This window comes from Oncorhynchus masou, chromosome 21 (assembly GCF_036934945.1).
Source record: "Oncorhynchus masou masou isolate Uvic2021 chromosome 21, UVic_Omas_1.1, whole genome shotgun sequence".
NCBI lineage: Eukaryota > Metazoa > Chordata > Actinopteri > Salmoniformes > Salmonidae > Oncorhynchus > Oncorhynchus masou.
The window spans coordinates 36,250,142-36,276,312 of NC_088232.1; the positions used below are offsets into that span (position 1 = coordinate 36,250,142).

The 26,171-nt window shown below is 43.0% G+C and overlaps 1 protein-coding gene across 2 annotated transcripts in view; it reads right to left on the minus strand.

Annotated features, from left to right (window-relative positions):
* The window catches only part of LOC135508253 (bcl-2-modifying factor-like), a 33,979-nt gene extending 31,837 nt beyond the window's left edge, over nt 1–2,142 (minus strand). For both annotated transcript variants that reach the window (XM_064928317.1, XM_064928315.1), the window contains exon 1: nt 2,039–2,142. The gene's annotated coding sequence lies outside the window, so the exon portion shown is untranslated. The remainder of the gene's footprint in view (nt 1–2,038) is intronic.
* Between the last annotated feature and the right edge of the window lie 24,029 nt (nt 2,143–26,171).

Genomic DNA, 26,171 nt, shown 5'->3' on the forward strand with positions numbered 1-26,171 from the left:
CATTTTTTTGGTACCCCTCCCCAGATCTGTGCCTCAACACAATCCTGTCTCGGAGTTCTATGGACAATTCCTTCGACTTCATGGCTTGGTTTTTGTTCTGACATGCACTGTCAACTGGGCGACCTTATATAGACAGGTTTGTGCCTTTCCAAATCATGTCAAATCAGTTGAATTTACCATAGGTGGACCGCAATCAAGTTGTAGAAACATCTCAAGGATGATCAATGGAAACAAGATGCACTTAATCTCAATTTCGAGTCTCATGGCAAAGGGTCTGAATACTTATGTAAATACGGTATTTCTGTTTTTTTGTTTGTAATACATTTGCAAAATAAATTGAAAACCTGTTTTTGCTTTGTCATTATGGTGTATTGTGTGTAGATTGATGAGAGTAAGAAATGATTGTATCAATTTTAGAACAAGGCTGTAACATAACAGAATGTGGAAAAGATATACTTAGGTTATGTGTCTTACTACTTCCATTCAGTTCTCTGCCACAGACCAAAGTCTGCCCTTTTAAGAGTGTGTCAGCCAGTGGCTCCCCCTACTGCATTGGGTTCATGGATTTACAAATAGCCTACTATCACTTAATACAACTCTAAACACCACCTTCACAGATACTGACAACACACTCACATCAGCTCAGCTTAGCATTCACACCCATACACCTCTTGAGCACAGCACTAATGTCATAAACAACACATAGTTGAACGTTATACTCAGAGTCATGTACACACCACAAAGAATACTCTATCACAAAGAAGACCCTACACCACAAAGAAGACCATCACCCCCCCAAAAACACTACACAGGTACAGTGTACATACACACTCACAGAGACACAAATGCAGCCCCCTGTAATAATTCTCTACCTCCATCACACTATATCGCACTATTTGGAAATCTGACAGTGACAACTAGTTCTTTATCTGTGTCCCTGCATATAGTTATTTGGGAAAGTGAGGTTTTGGATAAGGAGTGTGGTCAAGACGGGTGGGTCAGGCAAAGGACACTAAAACCATTCGGGTAACTGACATTATATGGGCTATACTACCCCAGAGACACTGAACTGTGAGATATGACAATGACAACCGTCTCTCTCAACTCATTTATTGTGCGGCCGCAGATAATCTTTATTCTCTTCTTTATCGTAACGCGCTCTGATTATTTCAGAACAACCTGTAATAGCTGTCTTATTACACTTGCTTATTCCTTTGTTTATAAGCCATGCACGTTAATAATCAAAATTGGACGAATTACATAGTCGACAATAAGGAGTGTGGTCAAGACGGGTGGGTCAGGCAAAGGACACTAAAACCATTCGGGTAACTGACATTATATGGGCTATACTACCCCAGAGACACTGAACTGTGAGATATGACAACGACAACCGTCTCTCTCAACTCATTTATTGTGCGGCCGCAGATAATCTTTATTCTCTTATTTATCGTAACGCGCTCGGATTATTTCAGAACAACCTGTAATAGCTGTCTTATTACACTTGCTTATTCCTTTGTTTATAAGCCATGCACGTTAATAATCAAAATTGGACGAATTACATAGTCGACAATATAGATGTGCTCTTTTCCAGTGTGAGTCCCTGGTTAAATTGCGTGCTTGTTTAGAGTTTAAGTAAACCAACCAGAAGCTGGAAATGCCGACACGGTGCCGACAGACCGTAACTCTACAGAGATCGCAGCGCGAAAAGTAAAACAGCCTACAAGGTTGGCTACGATTGTTGTCATAATACAACACCCCATAACTACTGTCAAGACAAAAGTTAGTAAAATATTCATCCGATGGCATATATCGGTGAGAAATAGCCACATAATGGGTCGGTAAAGTCACTTTATCCCAGTGGTTATACAGGGATGTTGTGAGAGACAATGTAGCGGCTCAATGATGACACACAATGTCCAAGATTTTACAGCACAGGCAGGTCTTTCAAACTATGCAGACCAGCAAAACAACAATGTAAAAAACAACAGGTTAATGACAGTGTTCAATCTTATTTGATACATTAAGACTCGGAACTCACCACAAGATAGTCCTTAGTGTATAGAAAAATGAAAAGGGTATATTTTCACTGTAAACCCAAATGGATTTAGTCCGTACTCAGTATCACCCCACGCAAACTTTTATTCTGTGTGAGACAAATAGCAACAAGCTGATTTCATTTCACAGACGTCAGCAAGAAAATCACCCGCCCTCAAACAGGGCGTGAACACACGAAAAATATAGGCTATATTGAAGTGGTCTTAAAGAAGCATCGGTACGTTAGGCCATTTTTATTGTTTTATAACGTGACTCGTGTATGGCCCTTTAAGATCTATTTCGCGTTTTGTTCTCATAACCAATCAGAGTGTTTGTTTTGATCCCGCCTTCAAAATAGTGTTTTCAGACACGTGGACGGGAAATTCCCTTGTGCACGAGACAGCTTCGGTTTTGAAATTCCCTCGTGCACGAAACAGTTTCGTTTTATTGATTATTCTTAGCTGATTGAGCTGCTATCAATGACAGTAAGAACACGTGAGCACAAAGGGTTTATAGACTACTACTGTATTACTGTATAATCTGTATAATAAGAGTAATGTCAGTAGTATTATGAGTGACAAAAAACATTGAATGTTATAGGTTACACTATGCCCACGCAATATTTTTGCAATGACCAGAGTCCAGGGCTGCCAACTTTTGAAAGCTTGGAGTGATCTTTTCCATGTGTATTTCATTGCCCCCTATCAAACTTTATTTGTCACCTGCGCTGAATACAACATGTGTAGGTAGACCTTACCGTGAAATGCTTACTTACAAGCCCTTAACCAACAGTGCAGTTAAAGAAAGAGTTAAGAAAATATTTAGCAAACTAAAGTAAATAACTATAAACACTAACACCATAAAATAACAATAACGAGGCAATATACATGGGGTACCAGTACTAAATCAATCTGCGGGGGTACAGGTTAGTCAAGGTAATTTTTACATGCAGGTAGGGGTGAAGTGACTATGAATAGATGATAAACAGTGAGTAGCAGCAGTGTAAAAAACTATTGGAGGGGGTGCCAATATAAATAACCCGGTTGCCATTTGATTAATTTATCAGCAGTCTTAAGGCTTGGGTGTAGAATCTAAGGAGCCTTTTGGTCCGAGACGTGGCGCTCCGGTACCGCTTGATGTGCGGTAGCAGAGAAAACAGTCTATGGCATTCTCACATAGGTGTTGCTCTTGTCCAGGTTGGAGAGGGCAGTGTGGCGTGTGATTGAGATTGCATCAACTGTGGATCTGTTGGGCGGTATGCGAAATGGAGTGGGTCTAGGGTATCCGGGAGGATGCTGTTGATGTTAGCCATAACCAGCCTTTGAAATCACTTCATGGCTACAGACATGAGCGCTACGGGCGGTAATCATTTAGGCAGGTTACCTTCGCTTACTTGGGCACAGGGACTATGGTGGTCTGCTTGAAACATGTAGGTATTACAAACTCAGTCAGGGGTAGGTTGAAAATGTCAGTGAAGACACTTGCCAGTTGGACCGCGCATGCTCTGAGTACATGTCCTGGTAATCCATCTTGCCCCGGGCTTTGTGAATGTTGACCTGTTTTAGAGGTCTTGCTTACATTGGCTACCAAGGTCGTGATCACACTTTCATCCAGAACAGCTGGTGCTCTCATGCATGCTTCAGTGGTGCTTGCCTCGAAGCGAGCATAAAAGGCATTTAGCTCATCTGGTAGGCTCGCGTAACTGGGCAGCTCGTGGCTGGGTTTCCCTTTGTAGTCTGTAACAGATTTCAAGCCCTGCCACATCCGATGAGCGTCAGAGCCAGTGTAGTAGGATTCAATCTTAATCTTGTATTGAAGTTTTGCTTGTTTGATGGTCCGTCTGAGGGCATAGCAGGATTTCTTATAAGCGTCCGGATTAGGGTCCCGCTCCATGAAAGCAGCAGCTCTAGCTTCTAGCTCTATGATGATGTTGCCTGTAATCCATGGTTTCTGGTTGGGATATGTACGTATGGTCACTGTGGGTTCGACTTCGTCAATGCACTTATTGATGAAGCTACTGACTGAGGTGGTATACTCCTCAATGCCATTTGATGAATCCCAGAACATATTCCAGTTTGTGCTAGCGAAACAGTCCTGTAGTGTAGCATCTGTGTCATCTTTAAAAATATATATATATATTTCACCTTTATTTAACCAGGTAGGCTAGTTGAGAACAAGTTCTCATTTACAACTGCGACCTGGCCAAGATAAAGCATAGCAGTGTGAACAGACAACAACACAGAGTTACACATGGAGTAAACAATAAACAAGTCAATAACACAGTAGAAGAAAAAAAAGAGTCTATATACATTGTGTGCAAAAGACATGAGGAGGTTGGCATATAATTACAATTTAGCAGATTAACACTGGAGTGATAAATGATCAGATGGTCATGTGAAGGTAGAGATACTGGTGTGCAAAAGAGCAGAAAAGTAAATAAAAACAGTATGGGGATGAGGTAGGTAAATTGGGTGGGCTATTTACCGATAGACTATGTACAGCTGCAACGATCGGTTAGCTGCTCAGATAGCAAATGTTTAAAGTTGGTGAGGGAGATAAAAGTCTCCAACTTCAACGATTTTTGCAATTCGTTCCAGTCACAGGCAGCAGAGAACTGGAAGAAAAGGCGACCAAATGAGGTGTTGGCTTTAGGGATGATCAGTGAGATACACCTGCTGGAGCGCGTGCTACGGGTAGGTGTTGCCATCGTGACCAGTGAACTGAGATAAAGTGGAGCTTTACCTAGCATGGACTTGTATATGACCTGGAGCCAGTGGGTCTGGCGACGAATATGTAGTGAGGGCCAGCCGACTAGAGCATACAGGTCGCAGTGGTGGGTGGTATAAGGTGCTTTAGTAACAAAATGGATGGCACTGTGATAAACTGCATTCAGTTTGCTGAGTAGAGTATTGGAAGCTATTTTGTAGATGACATCGCCGAAGTCGAGGATCGGTAGGATAGTCAGTTTTACTAGGGTAAGTTTGGCGGCGTGAGTGAAGGAGGCTTTGTTGCGAAATAGAAAGACGACTCTAGATTTGATTTTGGATTGGAGATGTTTGATATGAGTCTTGAAGGAGTGTTTACAGTCTAGCCAGACACCTAGGTACTTATAGATGTCCACATATTCTAGGTCGGAACCATCCAGGGTGGTGATGCTAGTCGGGCGTGCGGGTGCAGGCAGTGAACGGTTGAAAAGCATGAATTTGGTTTTACTAGCGTTTAAGAGCAGTTGGAGGCCACGGAAGGAGTGTTGTATGGCGTTGAAGCTCGTTTGGAGGTTAGATAGCACAGTGTCCAAGGACGGGACGGAAGTATACAGAATGGTGTCGTCTGCGTAGAGGTGGATCAGGGAATCGCCCGCAGCAAGAGCAACATCATTGATATATACAGAGAAAAGAGTCGGCCCGAGAATTGAACCCTGTGGCACCCCCATAGAGACTGCCAGAGGACAGGACAACATGCCCTCCGATTTGACACACTGAACTCTGTCTATAAAGTAGTTGGTGAAGCAGGTGTCACGAATCCCGTTTCCTGAGTCTGTTTTTGCCTGTGTTCTGTTCTGGAGTGTTTCTTCCGGCGTCCTGGAACGCACCCTGTCTGGTTGCCGGGCAATGTAGCCAGTTGGGAGGCCTGATTACCCGCACCTGTATCCCATCAGCTATCTGCACACCTGGTCCTGATCATCATCTCTCCTCTTCATAAGCCCGGACCTGACATCCATTCCCTGCCGGATCGTTAGCCATGAACAGTATGTCGTGCCATAGTATCAGCCTCAAGTTGGATAGAATTTGTTTTGTTGTTTTTTACGTATTGCTTGCCTTAAACTTACCTCCGTTTGTTCTGTCTTCAGTTACTCACCCGGATCATTTACCCCATTCCCGCCTGGTCGTCAGAGAATTCCGCTACCCCATTGGATCCACCTATTTACTCCCATCAACTCACCACCGCTGCCCGCTACGCCACCTGGATATATCTACCCATTCACATTCACTTGTAAATAAATACTCACCTTCTTCCTACTCTCCTTGTCCTGGTCTGCTTCTGGGTTCGATTTTGAAAGAACGTGACAGCAGGTAAGGCAGCCATTAGAAAAACCGAGGCTACTGAGTCTGCCGATAAGAATATGGTGATTGACTCGAAAGCCTTGGTCAGGTCGATGAAGACGGCTGCACAGTACTGTCTTTTATCGAAGGCGGTTATGATATCTTTTAGTACCTTGAGCGTGGCTGAGGTGCACCCGTGACCGGCTCAGAAAGCAGATTGCACAGCGGAGAAGGTACGGTGGGATTCGAGATGGTCAGTGATCTGTTTGTTGACTTGGCTTACGAAGACCTTAGATAGGCAGGGCAGGATGGATATAGGTCTGTAACAGTTTGGGTCCAGGGTGTCTCCCCCTTTGAAGAGGGGGATGACTGTGGCAGCTTTCCAGTCCTTGGGAATCTCAGACGATATGAAAGAGAGGTTGAACAGGCTGGTAATAGGGGTTGCGACAATGGCGGCGGATAGTTTCAGAAATAGAGGGTCCAGATTGTCAAGCCCAACTGATTTGTACGGTTCCAGGTTTTGCAGCTCTTTCAGAACATCTGCTATCTGGATTTGGGTAAAGGAGAAGCTGGGGAGGCTTGGGTGAGTAGCTGCGGGGATGATGGCCGAGGTTGGAGTAGCCAGGACGAAGGCACGGCCAGACGTTGAGAAATGCTTGTTGAAGTTTTCGGTTATCATGGATTTATCGGTGGTGACCGTGTTACCTAGCGTCAGTGCAGTGGGCAGCTGGGAGGAGGTTCTCTTGTTCTCCATGGCCTTTACAGTGTCCCAGAACTTTTTGGAGTTGGAGCTACAGGATGCAAATTTCTGCTTTAAAAAAAAGCTAAGTTAAAGTTAGTAGCCCTGAGCTAGTAGGAGCGTCTGCTCCGACGGAGGCCGGATGAAGGCACAGCGGATGAAGTATTCATCGGCAGACTAGTCGTGGTGGTGCGTTGAGGCGCCGCGTCGACAGAGAATCCAAGCCAGATGGCGAAAGAGGTATTGTGGAATTTAGTTTGCTAGCCAGGAGATGTGCCTGGCTCACGGCTAACTGGTGCTAGCTTCGTGGCAGTGGTGTTAGCCACTATATCCAATCGGTAGTAGCGGTGATCCGGTGCCAAGGTCCAGAGTTTACAACAAGGATCCGGTGGAGTATTGGGCTCTAGCCGTGTATGAGTGGGGTTCGGGTGAACAGCTGAGTAGGCCGGGAGGTGGGCCTCAGGGATAGCTTCGGTACTGGGTACCACGGTGAGTGCAAGCTAGCTGTGAGAAGTTGTGGTCCAGGGATTACGGCAGGAATCCGGTGTTGTTGTGGAGAGACAGTCCGATACTGGTAGACTAGCGAGTATTATCCAGGCTAAAAACAGGGCTGGTATCTCTGCAGAAGGTAAAAGCCGCTAGCAGTGGCTAACAATGACTAAATAGGTTGTAGCTAATTAGCTGGTTAGCTTCTGGAGGTTCTTGAATGTGTTCTAAAATTTAAAATAATAGCGATTCCGTATCACATTGGGTGAGGCAGGTTAACGGAAGGCATAATCGAATTAAAAATCAAAAAGAGATTGAAAATAAATTGAAATATATATATATATATATATATACAAAAAAATATGAAAAATACAAAAGTACACGAGAGGACAAACAAACACGTCTTCACTGCTACGCCATCTTGGTATCCATCTGACCACTTCTGTATTGAGCAAGTCACTGGTACTTCCTGCTTTAGTTTTTGCTTGTAAGCAGATATCAGGAGGAGAAAATTATGGACAGATTTGCCAAATGGAGGGTGATAGAGAGCTTTCTATGCATCTCTGTGTGTGGATTAAAGGTTGTCTAGAGTTTTTGTCCCCTCTGGTTGCACATGTGACATGCTGGTAGAAATTCGATAAAACTGATATATTTTTTCTTGCATTAAAGTCCCTGGCCACTAGGAGCACCACTTATGGATGATTAAAGCTAATTTCCTGCAATTCTAGGTATTTTGACATGGCTTAGGCCTATGACCAGGGTGGAAGAGTGTAAAATAAAGGTGTATTCAGGTGTATTCAGGATGCTTTGAACATTAAATGGACACTCAAAATTTGATGACTTTATTACTTTGACATTTTTGGAGGATGACATTTAAAGTATGCTAATATTATTTTTAAAACACATTTTTTTAGCTGGTTTGACACTTTATTCAGACTTAGGGACAAGCAGTGGGAAGGTTGGAAGAACACCAAGACTCTGCACAGGTAATGTTAATATTAATAGTTGATTGCAGTGGGTAACCAAATCATAGATTGCAGTCTCCTTGTCCATAGATTGCTTTCAAGTTAAGGACACAAACATTTTGTATTTTGTCATTTGGGTGAACTCCATTTAAAATAGGGCTAGAAGAAAATCCTGCATGCTCTCCAGGAGGGTTGGCCACCCATAGTCTATGTTTCCCAAGTGCTGGGTGTTTGAACATGTTGTTGCTGTAACAATTCATATCTCAATCACCCAACCTTCGAGAAACATAAAGTGCCTTTAGAAAGTACACAGACTCCTTAAATTTCTCCACATTTCGTAAGGTTACAGCCTTATTCTAAAATGTATTAAATTATTTTTTTCCTCAACAATCTACACACAATACACCATAAAGACAAAGCAAAATTTTTTTTTTAGAAAATGTTGCAAATTTTTATACAAAAAAAAACAGAAATATCACATTTACATATGTATTTAGACCCTTTACTCAGTACTTTTTTGAAGCACCTTTCGAGTATTCGATGGGATGACCCTACAAGCTTGGCACACCTGTATTTGGGGAGTTTCTACCATCCTTCTCTGCATCTCATCTCAAGCTGTGTCAGGTTGGATGGGGAGCGTTGCTGCACAGCTATTTGTTGGAGCGTTGCTGCACAGCTATTTTCAGGTCTTGTTGTCCTGCTGGAAGGTGAACCTTCGCCCCAGTCTGAGGTCATGAGCGCTCTGGAGGAGGTTTTCATCAAGGATCTCTCGGTACTTTGCTCCGTTCATCTTTCCCTCTATCATGACTAGTCTCCCAGTCTCTGCCTCTGAAAAACATCCCCACAGCATGATGCTAACACCACCATGCTTCACCGTAGGGATGGTGCCAGGTTTCCTCCAGACATAACACTTGGCATTCAGGCCAAAGAGTTCCATCTTGGTTTCATCAGAACAGAGAATCTTGTTTCTCATGGTCTGAAGGTATTTTAGGTGCCTTTTGGCAAATTCCAATCGGGATGGCATGTGCCTTTTACTGAGGAGTGGCTTTCATCTGGCTGCTCTACCTTAAGGGCCTGATTGGTGGAGCAATGCAGAGATGGTTGTCCTTCTGGAAGGTTCTCACATCTCCACAGAGGAACCCTGGAACTGTCAGAGTGACCATCAGGTTTTTATCACCTCCCTGACCAAGGCCCTTCTCCCCCAATTGCTCAGTTTGGCCAGGCGGTCAGCTCTAGGAAGAGTCTTGGTGGTTCTTAACTTCTTCCATTTACGAGTGATGGAGGCAACTATGTTCTTGGGGTCCTTCAATGCTGCAAACACCCTCCCCAGATCTGTGCCTCAACACAATCTTGTCTCAGAGCTCTACAGACAATTCCTTCGACCTCATGGCTTGGTTTTCGCTCTGACAATTGAATTTGCCACAGGTGGACTTAAATCTATTTGTAGAAACATCTCAGGGATTATCAATTAAAACCAGATGCACCTGAGCTCAATTTCAAGGCTCATAGCAACGGGTCTGAATACTTATGTAAATGAGGTATTTCTGTTTTTTATCTGTAATAAATTTGCAAAAATATCTAAAAACCTGTTTTCGGTTTGTCATTATGGGGTATTGTTTGTAGTTTGCTGACAAATTTTATGTATTTAATCCATTTTAGAATAAGGCTGTAACAAGAATAAGGCTGTAAAAAAAATTAGAAAAAGTCAAGGGCTCTGAATACTTTTCGGAGGCACTGTATAATGAATATCAATATTCAGGTGGTTTGTGACTACTAGTTAAAGAACCTTGCCATCATTGTACTCTACATAGACAAAAGATGATGTGTTTGAGTTGTGAGTCCCCCTACCATCTCTGCCTACCCCCCCCCCCACCATCATGTGCACAAAACTAAAATGTCAACAACTTGATTACTGGAGCATTTAATAGCCAATGCTAATTTGTATGGTTTATTAAAAGCTGTACATGATTGGTTGCAATAATACATAGCCTCATATAATTCATTTTCAAAAGACACAAATTGTCCAAACAGATTCTGATTTGTCTGTTTGACAAAATTATTTTCATAGTTCCAAATCAGGTCACCCTACAAAACTTCCCAACTAAAACATACTGTTTCGGTCTGTCTGCTGCCTTTTCGTTGTCACATCCTAAAATGTGCTACATGGGCAATCTGGCATCTGTATTGGTCGTGTTCATCATTTAAGGTGATACGGCCTCTGCAGAAATCAGGGCATTCATACTTCTTGTACATCGCGGAGCAGTGCAGAGCTGTTGAGCAGAACTCTGATGGAGGATGCTGTCAAGGAAGTGCTGGAAAAGGCATTGTTCGTCACCAAAATGTTCCTGGATGGTTGGGAGAAGTTGCTCTCAGAGGATGTGTTGGTACCTTTCTTTGTTCATGGCTGTGTTCTTAGGCAAAATTGTGAGTGAGCTCAGCCCTTGGCTGAGAAGCAACCCCACACATTAATGGTCTCAGGATGCTTTACTGTTGGCATGACACAGGACTGATGGTAGCGCTCACCTTGTCTTCTCCGGACAAGCTTTTTTCCGGATGCCCCAAACAATCGGAAAGGGGATTCATCAGAGAAAATGACTTTACCACAGTCCTCAGCAGTCCAATCCCTGTACCTTTTGCAGAATATCAGTCTGTCCCTGATGTTTTTCCTGGAGAGAAGTGGCTTCTTTGTTGCCCTTCTTGACACCAGGCCATCCTCCAAAAGTCTTTGCCTCACTGTGCGTGCAGATGCACTCACACCTGCCTGCTGCCATTGCTGAGCAAGCTCTGTACTGGTGGTGCCCCGATCCCGCAGCTGAATCAACTTTAGGAGACGGACCTGGCGCTTGCTGGACTTTCTTGGGTGCCCTGAATCCTTCTTACATTTACATTTAAGTCATTTAGCAGACGCTCTTCACAACAATTGCACCGCTCTCCTTGAAGTTCTTGATGATCCAATAAATAGTTGATTTCAGTGCAATCTTACTGGCAGCAATATCCTTGCCTGTGAAGCATTTTTTTTGCAAAGCAATCATGAAGGCTCGGTTTTCCTTGCAGGTAACCATGGTTGGCAGAGGAAGAACAATGTTTCCAAGCACCACCCTCCTTTTGAAGCTTCCAATCTGTTATTCAAACTCAATTAGCATGACAGAGTGATATCCACCCTTGTCCTCGTCAACACTCACACGTGTTAACGAGAGAATCACTGACATGATGTCAGCTGGTCCTTTTGTGGCAGGGCTGAAATGCAGTGGAAATGTTTTTGGGGGATTCAGTTCATTTGCATGGCAAAGAGGGACTTTGCAATTAATTGCAATTCATCTGATCACTCTTCATAACATTCTGGAGTATATGCAAATTGCCATCATACACACTGAGGCAGCAGACTTTGTGAAAATTAATATTTGTGTCATTCTCAAAACTTTTGGCCACGACTGTACATAAAACAGAGCTATCATGATGCTCTTTTTACTCTAATCTTGAGGGGAGTTTCTATAAAACATGCGTCCAATCCCCTTGATGCCTTATATAACTAAACCAATCATATTCTTCAATGTGCTGCAGTTCACAGTGCTGTGTCAAGACAGGACAATGATAGAATTTCTGCTCATGATGATGTTAAATTGAAGGCACTGATGCTCAGATTTCAATATGATTTGGAGCACAGTTGAAAGGTCAACGTGCTGACTATAGAATGGACCAATTAGAAAAATAAAGCAGTACTTTTCAATGCGTGAGATATAAGAGATGTGCCGTGAGTGTCAGAAGAGGGTCAAATGCGTGTGTCTCACGTCCAATGCGTGAGAGTTGGCAGTTATTTTTCTAAACAGATGTAATACTTGTCTGTGGAAAAATGTTGTGTTCATATTTAGGATAACATTATTGGGTTTTTTCTGGCACTACCAGAAATAGAAAAGTGTGTTCTAGAGGGTCATGCATCTTGCAAGAAAATGTAAGTAGATCATAGCCCCCAACCCTTAAACTCCCTAACCTCCCTCCGGGGCCATGTTTTGTAAAGGGAGATTTGGTTCGGGGGCCCCAACTGCTGATGCACTCGCACATTACGAAATGTAGGGGTGTTAACTCCGGTGTCCTGGCTAAATTCCCAATCTGGCCCTCATACCATCATGGCCAACTAATCATCCCCAGCTTCCAATTGGCTCATTCATCCCCCCTCCTCTCCCTTGTAACCATTTCCCAGGTTGTTGCTGTAAATGAGAATGTGTTCTCAGTCAATTTATCTTTTAAAATAAGGGTTCAATAAAATAAATCAATAAAAGATCGCTTGAAAAATTAGGCGATGCACAATTGGCGCAGCGTCGCCAGGGTTAGCTGAGGGTTTGGATGGCTGTTCTTGTCCCATTGCGCTCTAGCAACTCATTGTGGCGGGCCGGGCATGCTGACTTTGGTCACGAGTTTTACGGTGTTTCCTCCGACACATTGGTGCAGCTGGCTTCCGGGTTAAAACCTGTTAGAGATCGTGTACTTTTTTCAACATTCTGTTAAAAATCGCGCAACATTTCAATGTCCTGCTACTCATGCCAGGAATATAGTATATGCATATGATTAGTATGTGTGCATAGAAAACACTCTGAAGTTTCTAACACTGGTTCAATGATGTCTGTGACTATAACAGATCGTGGTCCGTGGTCAAAATCGCAAGGAAACCTGATCACAAAATCGACGGAGAAAAAATCAATCCGCCAGTCTCTGTATTGTCTATTGGAAGGAATAATAGTTAAGGATGGGATTACAGTTCCTACAGCTTCCACACGATGTCGCCAGTGTTGTGATTTCGATGCAACTAAATCCTTGGCCATCTGAGTAATAGGCACATCCGGTCTTCAGGTCCACAGCTGGAAAAAATGGAACCGGAAAAGTGGACTACGTTTTCCAAACTTGTTGCTATTGAATACAGATCGCTCCGTTATCAATTTGATCGTTTATTAACGTTTACTAATACCAAAAGTTGGATTACAGAAGTAGGTTGAAGTGTTTTGTCAAAGTTTATAGGCAACTTTTTTAATTTAAAAAAATAACGTTGTGTTTAAAAACTGTGTTTTTCCTGGATCTGACGGTCTTCAAAAATGGACATTTTGGGTATACAAGGACCGATTTAATCGAAAAAAAGACCCAATTGTGATGTTTATGGGACATATAGGAGTGCCAACAAAGAAGCTCGTCAAAGGTAATGAATGTTTTATATTTTATTTCTGCGTTTTGTGTAGCGCCGGCTACGCTAATTCTTTTGTTTACGTCCCCTTCTGGTATTTCGGGGTGTTGCATGCTATCAGATAATAGTTTCTCATGCTTTCGCCGAAAAGCATTTTAAAAATCTGACTTGTTGGCTAGATTCACAACGAGTGTAGCTTGAATTGAGTACCCTGCATGTGAGTTTTAATGAACGTTTGAGTTTTAACGAGTGCTATTAGCATTTGGCGTAGCGCATTTGCATTTATTGTTGGCAAGGCGGGACGCTGGCGCGTCGGGTTGCCCAGAGAGGTTAAGCGAGCAGTGTGTCAAGAAGCAGTGTGGTTTGGCAGGGTCGTGTTTCGGAGGATGCATGGCTCTCAACCCTCACCTCTCCCGAGTCCGTATGGGAGTTTCAGCGATGGGACAAGACTGTAACTACCAATTGGATATAAAATCAAATCAAATTTATTTATATAGCCCTTCGTACATCAGCTGATATCTCAAAGTACTGTACAGAAACCCAGCCTAAAACCCCAAACAGCAAGCAATGCAGGTGTTCTCCCTAGAAAGGCCAAAACCTACGAAGAAACCTAGAGAGGAAGCAGGCTATGAGAGGTGGTCAGTCCTCTTCTGGCTGTGCCAGGTGGAGATTATAACAGAACATGGCCAAGATGTTCAAATGTTCATAAATGACCAGCATGGTCAAATAATAGGTTTGGGACAGGTAGCACATCCGGTGAACAGGTCAGGATTCCATAGCCGCAGGCAGAACAGTTGAAACTGGAGCAGCAGCACGGCCAGGTGGACTGGGGACAGCAAGGAGTCATCATGCCAGATAGTCCTGAGGCATGGTCCTAGGGCTCAGGTCCTCCGAGAGAGAGAAAGAAAGAGAGAAAGAGAGAATTAGAGAGAGCATACTTAAATTCACACAGGACACCAGATAAGACAGGAGAAGTACTCCAGATATAACCAACTGACCCTAGCCCCCCGACACATAAACTACTGCAGCATAAATACTGGAGATTGAGACAGGAGGGGTCAGGAGAAACTGTGGCCCCATCCGATGATACCCCCAAGACAGGGCCAAACAGGAAGGATATAACCCCACCCACTTTGCCAAAGCACAGTCCCCACACCACTAGAGGGATATCTTCAACCACCAACTTACCATCCTGAGACAAGGCCGAGTATAGCCCACAAAGATCTCCGCCACGGCACAATCCAAGGGGGGGCGCCAACCCAGACAGAAATATCACATCAGTGACTCAACCCACTCAAGTGACATACCCCTCCTAGGGACGGCATGAAAGAGCACCAGTAAGCCAGTGACTCAGCCCCTGTAATAGGATTAGAGGCAGAGAATCCCAGTGGAAAGAGGGGAACCGGCCAGGCAGCAAGGGCGGTTCGTTGCTCCAGAGCCTTTCTGTTCACCTTCACACTCCTGGGCCAGACTACACTCAATCATATGACCCACTGAAGAGATGAGTCTTCAGTAAAGACTTAAAGGTTGAGACCGAGTTTGCGTCTCTCACATGGGTAGGCAGACCATTCCATAAAAATGGAGTTCTATAGGAGAAAGCCCTGCCTCCAGCTGTTTGCTTAGAAATTCTATGGAGAATTAGGAGGCCTGTGTCTTGTGACCGTAGCGTACGTGTAGGTATGTACGGCAGGACCAAAGAGGACCAGAGAGATAGGTAGGAGCAAGCCCATGTAATGCTTTGTAGGTTAGCAGTAAAACCTTGAAATCAGCCCTTGCCTTGACAGGAAGCCAGTGTAGAGAGGCTAACACTGGAGTAATATGATCAACATTTTTGGTTCTTGTCAGGATTCTAGCAGCCGTATTTAGCACTAACTGAAGTTTATTTAGTGCTTTATCCGGGTAGCCGGAAAGTAGAGCATTGCAGTAGTCTAACCTAGAAGTAACAAAAGCATGGATTAATTTTTCTGCATCATTTTTGGACAGAAAGTTTCAGATTTTTGCAATGTTACATAGATGGAAAAAAGCTGTCCTTGAAACAGTCTTGATATGTTCGTCAAAAGAGAGATCAGGGTCCAGAGTAACGCCGAGGTCCTTCACAGTTTTATTTGAGACGACTGAACAACCATTAAGATTAATTGTCAGATTCAACAGAAGATCTCATGACAAAGGGGTAAAAAATATATAATAATATTACAAAATCTATAATTAATTTTGATGTTTGCAGAGCACATTTTAGTTGAGCAATTTTATATCTAGCTAAGATGTTTGGTGCAGTATTTCTCAATAAAAAAATGTGCATGAAAATTAGTTGTCTGTTGTTGAATGACAACAAAGATATTATTGAAGACTCCCTACTGTTGACCAATCACTGACAAAGGGGTATAGACTTCAGCTACCAACTTCGGCTTGCCTCCAGATAAAATGTTGTGTGCCCAGACAGTCCAAAAGTCCAAAATAAACAAAAACATGAAAAAATGCTGTCATAATATATACAGAAACTCTTCCATATTGTATTGTTTTGTTTTGTTTTCTAGTCTGCGTTTAGGCAGAAACGGCACTGCCTCCCTCCCTTATGAAATCAGCAGAGAGATAATAATGTCTTTAATTTATTTCACACATAAACTATGGTTGTTTGCTATGATCATATTTCCCAAAAGCCTGCCAATGAATTTGGCAATGCTTTTAGAGTTCCCATCTCTCTAACAGAACTCGCTGGGACTGGGATCCTGACAAAACATATCAGGCCAGCCTGTCATGTTACCTTTATTTGACATCCACTATTATGGCCAATTGGGATGCAGTGCACATTGAGTCCTGGGCTCAGCTCAGTTTGCAGGGCTGACCAGGGCAGGGCTGACCAGGGCAGAGCTGACCAGGACAGGTGCTGGTTGTTATGATCTGCTTCCCCTCCTCCCCTCAGGGGTATCACTGATCAATAAACACTTTGACAGCTGGGGCAGAGCGTGACCCTGAATTCTCTCATAGAACAAGACAATCACCCTGCCCCCAACTCCTCTAGCTCTCAACTCTATCAACTGTGATGTCCCAGGAAGGGGGCTGTGTGAGAAGTCGCGGTTCGCTCTGTCCACTTTGAAAGAGTTGGACTTTCTGCCTGGTCTTTGTCCCTCCTGCAGATGTTCCATGGAAAAGAGGTTGTCTTTTTTCCCAGTGTGATATTTAAGCAATAAGGCTTGGGAGGGTGTGGTATATGACCAATATACCACTACTAAGGGTGGTTCTTAAACACAACGCAACACGGAGTGCCTGGATACAGCCCTTAGAGGTGGTATATTGGCAATGTACCACAAACCCCTGGGGTGCCTTATTGCTGTTATAAACTGGTTACCAACATAATTGGAGCAGGAAAAATAAATGTTTTGACGTACCCATGGTATACGGTCTGATATGCCACGGCTTTCATCCAATCAGCATTCAGGGCTCGAACCACCCAGTTTATAATGGAATTTGATCACTCTTGCATGAGCGACCACTGAAAAAAACAAAGCTGAGAGGAGCCGAAGCTTTGATGATGGCAACATGCTTCGTGCATCAACAAAACAATACAGGAGTTTTCAATTAATCACTTTCAAGTTTGTTGGAGAGCAAAAAGAATCTAGTACATACACATGTAGTAATTGCGACATAATAGGTCATCATTGGCCCCTGCCAAACCAGTGGAAGTAGAATATTGTCCCAAAACATAAACACACAGGGGTTTAAAACTGTCATTTTATTCTTGCCTGCCCATTGTCATTTGAGAAGTAACCTTTTGACAGTGCAGCTGTCATGAGAAGTGTTTATGCCGGCACCTTTCCAATTGAGTCAGCAAACTCTCTTTGAGGGAAATGAGTCATGCCTTACAAACGGTTAATTTCATTTCTTTGAATGTCTTGTTCTCTGGAAACCAAACAGCACTCTATTTGACAGCTTTGACAACAGTTCTGTATTATGTCAGATCCTTAAATAGCCTCTTGTTTTTGTCTACAACACCATGTAATTTTAGGAAGCAGAGTGGCTTAGTCTGCCATTACATTTTATAGCCTGTGTTTATACTTTTGTTGCCAGATGAAGTGTTTATATTTTTGCCTGGGTTTAATTTGATTTATATTCTAAAGCTGATGTATAAACAGAGAAATATGATTATGTTGGTCCACAGAAGGCCTGAGCTGAACCCAGAGTCGTGCTCTCTGTCTTGAACCCCAGAGGCAGGGACAACTCCACCCAGAGTTAATGCTGAGTTTGCTGGCCCTCTGCCAGTTCATCAAGCTATCACCAGGCTCACGAGGCGGCCACCAATATTTATCTCCTCACTCTGAGGTGATGGATAAATATCTGGCTTTACATCAATGGTTAATCTCATGGTTTAAGTCCTCTGTTAACTAGTTCAATTGAGAAAAGTAAAATAAAATGTTGGATGATTAAACAAGTAGTAATGAATGGTAATAGGGTTGCATGCCATTCAGTGTTATGTATCAGACATGAAGAGCAGTCAGGTTAATGTGGTCCCCAAGCTACTCCCAAGAGGCATACATATAGGCATTTTGCTTTAATACAGCTGCATCTCTCCGGCTACGCTATCTAGGAGCATAAATATTACAGTCAACAAAACATTTTAAATCTCTAGTGTCACCGATTTATGGGCATATTTCCTTCACAATCTATATTTTGCCTGTTTATTGATACAAGCTATGTTGCATAAAGGCTTTCTATGAATGATTATGAAAATACTGTCATTCGTAGAGCTTTATAACAGAGTCAGGGTACTCAGTTCCTATGGAAACTGTGAATGGGGGGGAATAAACAAGATCCCATTGAAGACTCAGAAGCCAAGAGAGGCAAAGCCAGCATCACTTTCTGACAGCTCTCCGTAAAAGACTGAGAAGAGCACACACACGCACGCACGCACGCACGCGCGCACGCACGCACGCACGCACGCACGCACGCACGCACACACACACACACACACACACACACACACACACACACACACACACACACACACACACACACACACACACACACAGACGGCTGCACAATCAAATGCTCCACTTCCTCAACAACTTCAAAAACCCATCGTACCTTATCTATTTATCTATCTCTCACTCTCTCACACACAGATTCCGTTGCCCACCAAAACATGTCCAGCATGTGCATCCTGCCTAGAAAATGGACATGTTCCATAGCAACTGCATCTGCATGGCCAGCCAGTTAGAAGAGGCAAGTAAGGTAAACTGACCCAATGGCAGAGATCACATTCAAGAAGCCCTGGTAACCAAGGGGGCTTTCCACTTGTCCTCAGAGGCTGTTCCCCCAGTGACATGCCCTTGTGTCATTGGCGCTAGGAAACACCCAGAGCTCTCTGTCCTTTCTCTAAGTGCACACCACACGTTTTTACTCTGCCATCCCCCTTATTTCAGGATTCCTCCAAGAATTCATCAAAACAGGTAGGGTTTGTGCTGAGGGGTGTCTCGCGACTGCGTGACAGGGTCAAGAACACTCAATGTCGACAATTTAAGATGAGGTGTGAAGGACGGGAGGCTCAAGCTTGAAGGACCTGGAGCAGAATCAGGGACAACATAACAAGATAGAGCAATATGGTGCACATGCACATGCAAACACACACACACACACACACACACACACACACACACACACACACACACACACACACACACACACACACACACACACACACACACACACACACACACACACACACACACACACACACACACACACACACACACACACACACATACACACTGCTCTGCATAAGCCTTCTGCTGGATCAGTCTGTTGTCATACCATCAAAGTGATCTGTTGTTTTTGTTGAGAGCTGAATGACCGGCAGACATTTAAATGCAACATCTAAAGCATTATTACAGTTACTGTGATTTCACATGCCAAAGGTTTAATAAAAACCTGTGATAAGGATTTTCAAAGATCATATTGCTTTGTAATGCACCACTATTATTATTCCAACTCACTGCTGCTTTTAGTTAGGCCCGTGGTATCATACCAGACATACTGTATCAGAAAATCAGATATCAAATGTTACAGCCCAGCAAAATTATTGTTAGCCTATAGTCATGGTATATATTTCCAGGCTGGTTTTCTTTAGCTGGAGACAGAAATGACAAGGTGCTTGTCTGTCTGCACTGCAGCCCTTTGCAGGTGTTCTCAGGTGAAGACAGGTTGAATAATGTAACAGGCAGTGGGGGGTGGGGGGTAATGTGTGTCTGACCCCAGCCTCTTCAGACAGAGCGAAAGGGAAATCATGAAGGTGAGGAGGACGGACTGCCTGGTTATGAAGCAATGACACATGATCTGGCCTGGTAACTGAGAGGCCAGACACAAACGGACAGCTTTTCACTCTGTCAGGTAAACATACATCCATCCCTAGCTCTTCGCAGCAGTTGTTTTATACAAAGGGCCTTGTTCTGTTTTGAAGGTCATTCTTTCCCAGTTTGAGTCTTGTCCCCTAAAGTGTCAATGCCAGACCCTGTTTCACCCACGTCAAAATCATCACACTGCCTTGCTGTGGGTGTCTACGGTTTGTAGGAGCTGTTGAGATATGTAACATCTTTAGCCTCAATTGCAATCTAAGCTACTGCGGTAAATTGGTATGAATGTATTCTATGTTTGCACTTTTAAGCCGCTAATATAATCCCCGTAGAGTCTATGAGATCACCGGAGTCACTTAGTGTGCAGCCCTTTGTCAATGTCTTTACTAATGTACTGCATATCAGTCAATCAGAGTGGAAATCATTTCAGTGGCTTTGACCTAAGATTTGACCTAAGATCTGTCAGTGTCCATCAGAAGTCCTGCTCATGATTATGAATGCCGTCCAACAGAAGACCTTAACATGGATTTCTATATTGTTTTGGAGAATTATGTGACATTGTTATGATCTTCCTGTTGACATCCAAACTATTAGATCTGGCTTATTGGCCTCTTCAATCAGGTCAAATCAACCTCAGGAGAGAATCCATGATACACAAAACAGCTTGACTCAAACCAGACAGGACAGCAACAACACACAGTTGTTGTCAGACACACTCTATGTTACTTGAAAATAGAGCCATCCAACTGGGCACACACTGGTTGAATCAGCGTTTCCACGTTGTTTCAATGAAATGATTGATTTCTGTGCCAAGTATGTTAGGTCTGTTGCTATGTGCATCTTGTATTTCTCAGCCATTACAAACATCTACATTTCTGGCTGCTTTACAACAGGGATTCCCTGAGGAGCGAAGAGAAGAATGAAGTAGCATCTCTGACTGCTACTCTTAAACCTTCCCTGACCTGCCCACCATCAGAACGCCATTGTGACTGCAGGAACATGTCCTATTCCTTTCATCTCGGCTCTGTAGGACATATTTAAGACCCATTAAAATCCAAGATTCTCCAAACTCGGGTGATGCCAGAATCAATTGGAATGCCTTCTCTATCTCCCAAACAGTTGATAGAGTTTTCAGATATTGGGGCCATTGGTTACCCAGTGTGTGGAGAGTGATTGAATAATGGCTTAGTGAGACCCTGAGTGGTGTGTGGAGCTGTTGTGATCTGCTTAGTCCTGTGAAGATCTGAGAAGATCTGAGACATACACACACATAGTCGTCTGGCGTCTGCACGCACACACACACACATAGAGGATGACTGTGGGAGAGTTGACCTGTCACCCTGCCTTAACAAAGACACCCTGTCCGATGTGAGGCACACATTAAAGTAATTCCCCCACAAGGCGGGCATGTCCAAACAGCTGTGGACATGACTGTCTCTCTGAAGTGAGGGAGTAGAGGGAAGACAGCCCAGTGGTGGCCATGGTGGTGGAGAGGATGGAACAGTGGATGAACAGCATAGAGACCACTCCCTGTGAATGAGTCAATCTGACACTAGGCTTATAACAATACAAAGAGCCCTCAAACTAACAAAGGCTGTTCTCTCACACATATCCACCAATAATAAGGTGTCATACTGCTCTTAGGAACCTTTGATATGCTGATATTTCTCTCCATTTTTTTTCCATTTTGTTATTATTACTTATTATTATTATTTGTTATTATTATTTTTTTTACAAACCTCACTCATAACATCAGTTGCCCTATGCACTTACTAAAATATGCTAATGATCAAACAAAACATCTCAAATATGATTTGACAGTCAATGGGCAGTACAGACCTACTATATACAAAATATGTCCATTTGAATTTACAGTAGAGACAGAGACAGGCCAGCGCCATGGCCCTGTAAGTAGATCAGTGTTTGTTTATAGGAGGTTAATTACCTGTGTCTGTCTGAAAGTGGGCCCATGTGGAGGTCCAGGTAAAGTCAAGAGCCTCTGTATGGAAAAGGATCGTTGATGGCATCTGTCATCAGTTCCTAATTCTACTGCCTGGGCTGTGTGGATCCAGTTTCTGCTACTAAACACCTAGGATTCATATTTAATCACACTTCATTATCTCACACAATGTAGGAAGCAGACAGACCCTTACCTGACACCAGACATGGTCAACACCCACACTGAAAAAGAAAATCACACCATCCCCTGCCAACAGAAATAGCACACACACACACACACACACACACACACACACACACACACACACACACACACACACACACACACACACACACACACACACACACACACACACACACACACACACACACACACACACACACACACACACTTTTTTACTATTCCACCAGACAGAAGTCTCAAAAGTACAGCCAAAAGTGACTCAAGCCTTTGATGTGTAGAAAGTTTTTGCTTTCTCAGCAAGTTAGTTATTTTATCCCAGATACCCTGGCCTCATAGTTTCTGGTTCAAAGAGCAGAAGAATATAATCAAGCTTAATCTTTTAACCACACAACAACAGCGGCCGGTTTTGTTGGTTGGTTATCAGGTTAGAGTCAGCATGATGTCATTCACGCTCAGGGTAAGTAGTCTAATATTGGGACATAAAATATGATTTTGGTCAGGCCACCTTGGGCTTGATGGGCCCTATTATAAGTAGAGTATCTAGCAAAATATGCCAATGCAAAGGATTTAAATCCCATTTAATCTTCAGTTTTTTAGGACTACATGCTGGCGATACTTATTTTACCATCACAAAACAATAGGATGATTAAATAGGTCTTGTTTGTGTATAAGAGCATCTGCATGTGTGTGTGCACGTCTGCACTCGTGTGGGCTTTTGTGTAAATGTGTGTGAGTGTTGGTGCACACATACAGGGTGATCAGTGAGAGTTAGCTGAGGGCCACCTGGAGAGCTCCAGTATAATCTGCCAAAACCTCAGTGACATGCTTCAGCAGGCCCTTTCAAGCCCCGGTCCCAGCAATTTGTACTTACATCGGCCTGGATAATTATCCTCCGCTTGTCATTCCAGCTCTAGGACTCCAGCCAGCAGTAACTTTAGCCACTCCTGAAAGATGCAGGAGATACAGTATTAACAAAAAACTCCAATATCTCCTTTCTTCAAGCTGTGACTTGAAGAACAGTTAGACCTGATCTTATTAGGCTGATTTCTCTGTTTATGAGGTAAATCAGTTCACTCAGGAGAAATAATTGATTGAATGAGAGTGGATTTTCTAAACATGCTTGTTGAGTTATTCATAGAATGGCTTACATTTTCAATCACCCAAACGGCTGGCATACTCAGCCCCTGTAATACACAAGGATGATGCCGTGGATATGACATGGATATTTAAATAATTTCCTGTGTGTCAATTGAAATAGTTTAATAGAAAAACACATAGACAATATATATTGCTTGAGGTAATACCCTAATACCCTTTTCATTTTTACCAATTTGACCAGTTTTTCCAGTCATTGAATGTTGTCCCGGTCACATTGGTGCCATCTATTATAAAACATATGGAAATCTGCGTAGTCGTTGTCCACTGCTTTATGTCGTCTTTTAGGCTCAGCATACAAGTGTAGGATCTTAATTTGATCACCCTGTTGTTGCAGGATATGTCGGTGCGGTGTGGACGCACGGCTCTCGACCTTCGCCTCTCCCCAGTCCGTACGGGAGTTGCAGCGATGAGAAAAGACTGTAACTACCAATTGGATACCATGAAAAAGGGGTAAAAGTAAAAAAAAAAACATGTCCATTATTTATAATTCACATTTCCTGTTGCTGCAGGATTATTTTCCTGCTCTGCGAAACTGGTCAAATTAAGATCTGTCATCTGAAGTTGGTATCAGCCCAAACATAGCAGTAGAAGTGTAAACAACACATTTAAGAGTAATTTGACCCTGAGTAGGGACAGGTAATCAGAGAGTGACCTCAGACACAGCTAGCTCCCATTTCTCCTCATCGCCACAAACAGGCAACAGTCAAACCAACAGAGAAAGTCTTCATCAAGATCTCATAAACACACACGCAGACACACATGCAGGCACATACACACAATGATATAAAATACCTTGTCATCTTCAATGTGATCTTAGCCTCTTCATTATTAATCTCTATCAGTTTCAAATAATGGTTATCATTATCGAGGCCAAAATCTAAATGAGCTGGTGAGGAAAACATGGTGAGATACTGTAATGGAATACGCTTGAGGTGTCACAAGGTTTAAAGCTGAATTATTCATTGAAGAGGAGCACCAGAGATAGAAAATCAAGCCTAATCTGATACACTGCCAACTGAAATATTAGCTGGTGGACAACATCATATATTAGTCCATGAATGCTTTTTAATGCATATTCCATTAAAAATGCACACCAACGCCAAGAAGAGCTCCCCACCACCCCCAGGTCCCCAGACAGCCCCGAGATGCACAGTTCTCTGGGTGCATTGACCTCATACACTAGGTCTGCTGTGTGTGTGTGTGTGTTTCTGCGCGTGCCTGTGTGTGTATATGTATGTGTGTGTGGTTGCAGGGGTGGGGTCACTCCGTCCACTGGGTTTAGAGGCCCGCCCAGCAGACTGTTGGCATGGTAGATGGGTGGGAGGCTGTAGTGACCTCTAACCTGGGTTACGTGAACCCCCTCGTGGGTAATGATGAAGTCAGATTCACTAATAGACAGAAAACAAAAGTGCTGTCAGTCATTCTGGACTGGACATCAGCAACAGCAACACAGGAGAATTCCACTTGGCCAGGCAGGCTCTGAGCACATGGCCCCAAGTCTGCACTCATGTGATATTGATAATGGAAAAATGCGTGGCTTTTACAGTAATGATTATGACTTTAAGTGTTGTCGAAGGGAAATGGACTGTATATTGCCATGTGTGTTTTTACACAGGTACTTAGATACCATTATGTCTTCAGATGAATTGGATATGCACATCGTAATTCTTGTCATCCCACTGCAAGTGCTTTCATCAATTGGAAGTTTTGCTGTATCACAATTAAAGAAAAATCCTGGAATCAAATCAACAACTATGATGAGATTTTCATGAGATGAATGTACTAATATATATGGACCCACTGTGCACAGACGTCAATTCAACGTCGATTCTACGTTGGTTCAAAGTCATTTTGTTGAAATGACATGGGAACAACGTTGATTCAACCATGGGGTGCCCAGTAGTGAGTATGTGAGAGCATATGGAACGTGTGTGACGTGTTCTATATCAATATGGAATATAGAATTAGCCTAAACTCTTTCCCACTCCTCGTGTGTATGGTAACCTGTATAGCATGGTTCCCTAACTGGCAGCCCGTTGGCAGTTTCATTTGGCCCCCCAAGACTTTTCCAAAATATTCCCACGCATAATATAGAGACACGTGATTGTATACAAATGTAATCAAGATTAGAAATGATGTTTTAGTCAAATATTATATCTGTTCGGGCTTCTTGTGGCGGCCAATTTGCAGTCTACAAATGATTTGTCATTATGTTCCCGGCGCCTGACCAGCCGCTCTTGATAGAATCGGCCTGCAGCTGAATCTAGTTTATCTCTGCTATAAGGCTATACATTAACCTCTGGGCATCATTGAAGGTTTGTGATGTTATGGTATGTATCGTGCATAATCCTTTGATGATAAAGTACATTACTGCACTAATACTGTATACTGTATAGATGTCCATAATTGTTTGGCACATGGATCAAGGCCACATATAAAAATAACTACTACCAGGAAGGAAGAACATTACTTAATGGATATATTTTGTTTATTTGAGGAAAAAAAACATGATCAGTGAACCATATTTTTATTGAACCTTTATTTAACTAGGCAAGCCATAATCAGCGTTTTAATGAAGTCATCATCCAGCGATATGTGCAGTTAGGGTATGTGATCATGCACATGACAGGGAAAATGCCATGTTAACTTTAAAAAAGCTCCACAAGTAACTACTTATTTTGGTGGATTCCCCTTCAGCAGCATGCCTTGCTTTTCAACTCATCTGATGCCTGGAGGTCAGGTGATGTCATTTCCATGCCTGTGGGTTCTTTTTTTATCCTTCTGAACTTTTCACCCATACCAGCAGCATTGGAAAACAGGACGGACCAAAGACAGAAGAGCTAGATTGATAAATAGGATAGAAAGAGAATATTTGACCAGTGCTTTACCACATTCCTGGTATATGAAGTGACCTGGTGTCGACCACCCTGAGAGGAATCCCTTTGATGACAGTTCTATGTGCTCTACGATCAATAGTGGCGGTAGGTTGTTAAAAAAAACATCAAAGCATGATAGTGCTGCCTGATGAGTTGGATCAGTAGCACATGTCTATTATTAATAGAGAGGGACAGTCGCTCCTCTCAGAGAAA